General features: G+C 41.4%; 1 long non-coding RNA gene across 2 annotated transcripts; it reads right to left on the bottom strand.

Annotated features, from left to right (window-relative positions):
- Positions 1–3279: 3279 nt before the first annotated feature.
- On the bottom strand, positions 3280–5712 carry LOC149940790 (uncharacterized). Of its 2 annotated transcripts, XR_016481266.1 has the most exons (4): positions 5651–5712; positions 4995–5590; positions 4773–4929; positions 3280–4698 (listed from the first exon to the last, which is right to left on the bottom strand). It is a non-coding gene; the product is annotated as an uncharacterized LOC149940790 (long non-coding RNA). The 2 variants fall into 2 exon arrangements; XR_016481265.1 differs by having other exon boundaries at positions 4773–5590.
- Between the last annotated feature and the right edge of the window lie 811 nt (positions 5713–6523).

Here is a 6523-nt window from a genome sequence, read left to right as displayed (position 1 = left end):
GGGATAACTTTTATAATATAGGGATAACGTTTAAAATATAGGGATAACTTTTATAATATAGGGATAACTTTTAAAATATAGGGATAACCTTTATAAAAGTAGTTAAAAACAACGAAAAACACTGGTTTTGTTATTTTTGAAAAAACTCAGAAGCGAGTAACATACCAGCTAGAAGTGAATGCACATTGGGCAAAGCAAAATAATGTAAAAAGGTTTTTTAAATCTTTAAAGGAAGTAACGATTTTTACACACAATCCCTAACGATATGTGTGTGTCTGATCATTCGACTACTGTGATATTTGTATTTCGCACCCATTGGTACAGGCGCCATCTAACTTCTACCTTATTTCCAAAACAAGGTACTCAAAAAATTCCGTTGATCTAAAAATTAATTTGAAGGGGCTCCAAAGTTCAGTGGCAAAAAAAAAGAAAATTTAGCATGCTTTTGTAGAGGATGAAATTATCTTAAAAGCTATTGTAGTTGAAAACCTAGCTAGTATGATATTGTTTTCTTTAAATTTTTAATCAAAGGTTACAAATACATTAGTTGTGCCACTCGACTTTCATCGAAGAAAGTACAATATAGCCCTTTTGTCTAGTACATGTCATTACCTTGGATAACAAGATGACTAGTCATTATTTCGTGAGCGAGATTGTAAATTCGTCTTCTAATAGCGTTTCCTCCTCTCCGTGTGATCCGGGATCGCTCCAAGACGGACCTCGTACAGTAATCTCAATTAGCCTTTGCAGTTGATTTATCGTCTCCTTAGCAGACGGAAATTGAGCCGTTTATGAGCTTTGGTCGCTACGTGGCTCTATGTAAAATGTAAAGGCTAATTGGAAACAGTAGCGTATCCAGTGGCGTGAATATATATATATATATATATATAAATTTTTACTTTTTTTCAATGGTATGCCCCTTACGAACCGAAATCCTGGCTACACCACTGATTGGAAATGGAAGACGAAATGTGATATGAGGGCGGTAAAACGGAGGTTCGGAAATTGAGTAAAATAATCAAATGCAATATGCAAACCGAGATTATTTTTCGGATATTCCCTTGGCTTTCGGAATTTTAATAAAATTAACGTTTTTGTTTATTTGGTGGATTTTTAAATGTTTGTCATGGATTTGTGGATTTTTTAAAAACTACCTATATTTTCTAAATATCCTCGCATTTTTATTTTTTTGGGGAATTTGTGGATTTGAGTATTTTTAAAGAAGATTTTTTTCTTTTATTTTCTGGTCTGAGGACGTCAAACGATATGTCAGATTTTTCTCTTTAATTTTGTAGACATTTTGTGAATAAGTATTTTTTTTCGTCGGATTTTGTGGATTGGCAGGATTTTTGAAAAATGTGAAATATAAGGGGGATATTTTTCCATAGATTTTGAATTTTTCAAGGTACTTGTGAATTTATTGCCAGGGATTTGTGAATTTATTTCCAGGGATTTGTGAATTTATTTCCAGGGATTTGTGAATTTATTTCCAGGGATTTGTGAATTTATTTCGTGAGATTTGTGAAATTATTTAGAGGGTTTGTGAATTTATTTAGTTGGATTTGTGGATATATTTCAAGGGATTTGTGAATTTATTTCCAGGGATTAGTAAATTTATTTCCAGGGATATGTGAATTTATTTCCAAGGATTTTTTTATTTATTTCCAAGGATTTTTTTATTTATTTCGTGAGAATTGTAAAATGATTTAGTGGTATTTGTGGATATATTTCAAGGGATTTGTGAATTTACTTCCAGGTATTTGTGAATGTATTTCGTGGGTGTTGTGAATTTATTTCCAAGGATTTTTGAATTTATTTAGTGAAATTTGTGAACTTTTTTATTGGAATTTGTGAATTTATTTCATGGGTGTTGTGGATATATTTCAAGGGATTTGAAATTTATTTAATGGGTGTTGTGGATATATTTCAAGGGATTTGAGAATTTATTTCATGGGTGTTGTGGATATATTTCAAGGGACTTGAGAATTTATTTCATTGGGTGTTGTGGATAAATTTCAAGGGATTTGAGAATTTATTTCATGGGTGTTGTGGATATATTTCAAAGGATTTGAGAATTTATTTCATGGGTGTTGTGGATATATTTCAAGGGATTTGAGAATTTATTTCGTGGGTGTTGTGGATATATTACAACGGATTTGAGAATTTATTTAATGGGTGTTGTGGATATATTTCAAGGGATTTGAGAATTTATTTCATGGGTGTTGTGGATATATTTCAAGGGATTTGAGAATTTATTTCATGGGTGTTGTGGATATATTTCAAGGGATTTGAGAATTTATTTCATGGGTGTTGTGGATATATTTCAAGGGATTTGAGAATTTATTTCATGGGTGTAGTGGATATATTTCAAGGGATTTGAGGATTTATTTCATGGGTGTTGTGGATAAATTTCAAGGGATTTGTTGATTTATTTCGAGGAATTTACAAAATCATTGCAGCATTTTTTCGTGGACTTAAGAATTTCCGTGTACGCTTGATCCCTTTGGCGTAAACGTTATTTGACGCGAGTCATATCAGCTCGGCTAGATTTAGGAGCCAAGTTCAAGCTAATGGTACACCTGAATCTCTCCCAATTCTAATACGAGAGCAATCCGAAAGCCAGTGGCGGCTCTAGTGTAGTACGTGAATGGTACGATAGATGGCTTATTCGGCAGCTCCTCAAACCTAAGGGTCCAAATAGTTGAGATTACCAAAGGTTACGAACAGGGACTATATAACTGCCTTATATTTGCAACGGGGCTTGCGACGTCCATATGTCTCGAATTATTTAACACGTTCTCCGTCTTATGGCCGAGGCTTAGCGCCCAATTCACAGAGATTGTAGTATATTAAGAATATTTCAAAGAGTTGCGAGTATTTTTTTTTGGCCGCTTAAAGCCTAGTTCCCACTTAGCGAAAAAGAACAATTTTCGCACCGAAAATTGACGCTCGCCAATAAAATTTGCGATTTTTTTCAAATTCGCGTCTCCGCGGTATCAAGCGAATGTTCTATTTTTTGACCTCCACACCCATAGATATAGAAAAGTAATAGAGGTAAGATTACCGCGCTAAGGCACCCCTGTTTTTGACCGGGAAAATTCATCCCCCCCCCCCCGCATGTATGAAAGCGGAGATGGGCAGAATTTGCAACGCCATCTATCCTTCCTTTGTTTACAACAAAAGACAGTTGATTTTTCAACACAAAGAGGCTGTATCCCCGCTGGGTGCCAAATTTTTTCACTGGTGAAAGGTTGTCTTTTTGTTGCTGATGTTTTATGTTTTTGTTAAATTTGTTTTACGGTATTTTAGCTAGTTTTCCCCAGTTTTTCCTTTTCCCCAATTAGTTATCCCCCTTTTACCTTTTGTCCTGTTTGGTTTTTTTTTTGTTCTTTTCTCGTTACCGTTCCTGTGAAGCCTTGGCCGGGTCCGCGTCCTTTGTGGCGGAGGCTATGACCAACGTGGACGCCGATGCCTTTATGCACTCTGAGGAGGAAGATGACGCTACGGGTTACCCAGCCCCAGACGGTTTCATCGAAGTGAGGTCGCGGAAAAAGGCGAAAGTAGGGGCCCGTCTCCAAAGGGGTCCCCCTTCCCGAGTACAAAACCCCGCGGCGAGGCCGTTCCGGTTGAAACCAAAGGAGGGCTCCAAGACATTTTCTGAGCTTTCTACAAAGGAGTTCCACAGACTAGTGGAATCAACGTTCGGCCGTGGGTTAGAGGCTAAGGTGTTGCGAAACGGCGACCTGCTGATTACCCTTGCCTCGGAGGAACAACGACAGACTATTCAGTCCTCATCATCGCTCGGAGATATAACATACGATCTCATAACTGGTGACTCGCCCCGGCTGACCACTTACAAGAAAATAATAGGAGTTCCGAACGATGTTACTAAAAGCGATATTTTGGAGGAATTTAAGGCTGCAGCAGTGGATGTTACTAGTGTCCGTCGCTTGGGTGGCAGGAGCTCTGCCTATGTCTTGGGCTTTTCCGGGACTGTTCCACCCAGGGTCAGGTTCTTCAGTTCTTCCTATAGACTTTTCGACTATGATTCCGGCCCTAGCCAATGTTTTCGATGCAGGAGATATGGCCATTTTGCCAAAAACTGTAAGGCAATCGTTCAGCATGAGATCTGCGCCAGATGTGGCCAGGATCACGTCTTTGATAAAACTAAGGAGTGTGAAAATCCTCCAAAGTGTGTTAACTGCAAAAGTAACCACAATTGCAAGGACCGTAGATGTCCAAAGTTCAAACTGGAGAACTCTGTCATTACCATCCAGCGCCAGGAAAAAGTTCATTTTCCGGAGGCTAGAGAGCTTGCTAAAACCAGGAGCTACGCACAAGTTACACGCCCGCCTCATCGTGATGGGCGTTCAAGGGCCCCATCGTCTCACGCTATGCCGCCAAAAGAAAAGCCGATTTCCCATACAAAGGAGCAGGCCCAACCAGTCCACCCACCCACATCGGCTTTTTTGGGCTTGGATGAATTTAAAAATCTCATTCGAGAACTTATCCAGGGAGTGGCCCAACTCTTTACTGGGGGTGGCGCGATTCCTCCTCCATTGGCCGTCGCTCTTGATACGCTACTGGATACCGCTATCTCCAGGTTTGCCCTTACTGATGGGGTTGCTGTTCAGTCAAAACAAGGCAATGTTCGTCCAGCCTACCGAGAGAATACAACAAGATCAAACTCCGTGCCACCTGATGGAGGAACGTAATTTCACTATTATTCAGTAGAACATTAGGAGTGTAAAAAGGAGGTTGGGGGAACTCACAGCTATTCTTCGGCTTCACAAGCCAAAGATTATCGCCCTTCAGGAGACATGGTTGAAACCGCCGGATAGACTGAATCTAGAATTTGGCTGTTATACGGTCTTTCGCTGTGATAGGTCCGCCCAGGGTGGAGGCCTGGTATTTCTGGTGGATAAAACACTACATGCGTTCATGACACAGTCCCCCTGGGTCTCTGGCCCAGAAATTTGTGAGGTTACACTTACAGTACATGATAAACAATATACGCTGGTCAATATTTACGATCCACACCGGACAGCTGATCGAGCTTTCTTTGATAACCTTATCGGGCGATTGGACACTCCCTATATTATTATGGGCGACTTCAATGCCCATCACACAATGTGGGGGTGTAACACGATCAACACTCAAGGTGACCTCATCGTTCGTTGGATTGAGGATACGGATCATTTGGTTCTGCTCAATAACGGGGACATTACTAGACATTCCATAGGAGTCCCGGATAGCGCATTGGATTTAACATTTGCCAGCTCCGACCTGGCTCACAGGCTTTCTTGGCACACGCTGCCCGGGGGATCCAGTGACCACTTCCCCATTCTGCTGACTTTGGAGGAGAGGGTCCCTAATCTTGTCAACACGACAACGCGCTGGCACTACCCACAGGCTGATTGGTTGGGTTTCCGTCACACTCTAACGGAGGGAGTTCTTCACCCAGACTTCACAGTGCAGGTGGACTCGATTACAGCTTTGCTAGCCAACGCTGCTACACTGACTATTCCAAAGAAACTCTGTGGCGGTCCTACTCAACCTCGCACCCCCCAGTGGTGGGATTCTTCTTGTCCTATTAAGGTAAAAAGAATCAATGCACTACGACGGCTTGCAAGAAATAGTCGAAACTTACAGGATTACGTGAGCTATCGGAGGGCCGCTGCTGAATTCAGGCGGTATACCAAAGTACTGAAGAATATTGTGACGGTTTAAATAGCCATTCCTCCCTCACCCAAGTTTGGCAGCGGGTCAAATGGTTTAGCAAAGGCACTACGTCAACCCAAAATATTACGTTACTTCAAGGTAACCAGATCTACTCTCAGCAAGGGGATGTTGCTGATGTCTTGGCGAACAGATTCCGGCAGAACGTCCATCTTCCACCGACTAGGTTCCTCCGGTCTGGTGCACCGGTGAGAGGTCCATCTCCGTTAGGGGACCCTTACGATCTTCCCTTTACGCCAGCGGAATTAGAGAGTGTATTCTCACGTTTAACAAACTCGGCTCCAGGTGTTGATAACATCTCCAACCTTATGTTGAAGAACACCCCTAAACGTTTCCAAGAAAAGTTATTGGAACTGTTTAATTCTTTGTGGGTTCAAGGCTGTTACCCTACAGAATGGAAGCATGCGCTCTTACATCCTATTTGTAAACCAGGAAAAAACCCCCAAGATGTCAATTCCTATCGCGAAATTTCGTTGCTTCCTACCTTAGGAAAAACGTATGACAGATTGGGCCTGACAAGGCTTAGTTGGTTTCTGGAGGCCAGTGGTGCCATTCCGGATTCGCAATCGGGCTTTCGGAAAGGACGTCGGCCAACAGACAATATACTGCGACTCACCCAAGAGGCCCAAATCGCTATGGCTAGGGGCCACATCTGCGTTGTTATTTTTCTGGATCTAAAAGATGCCTTTGGTAGCGTACACCATCACGCATTACTATCCAAATTGGAAGCGTCGGGTATTACTGGTAACCTGTACAATTGGTTGGAGAATTTTTTAAAAGGGCG

Source organism: Leiobunum rupestre, chromosome 6 (assembly GCF_980474605.1).
Source record: "Leiobunum rupestre chromosome 6, qqLeiRupe1.1.hap1, whole genome shotgun sequence".
Taxonomy (NCBI): domain Eukaryota; kingdom Metazoa; phylum Arthropoda; class Arachnida; order Opiliones; family Sclerosomatidae; genus Leiobunum; species Leiobunum rupestre.
This window is presented reverse-complemented; position numbering and strand designations above follow the sequence as displayed.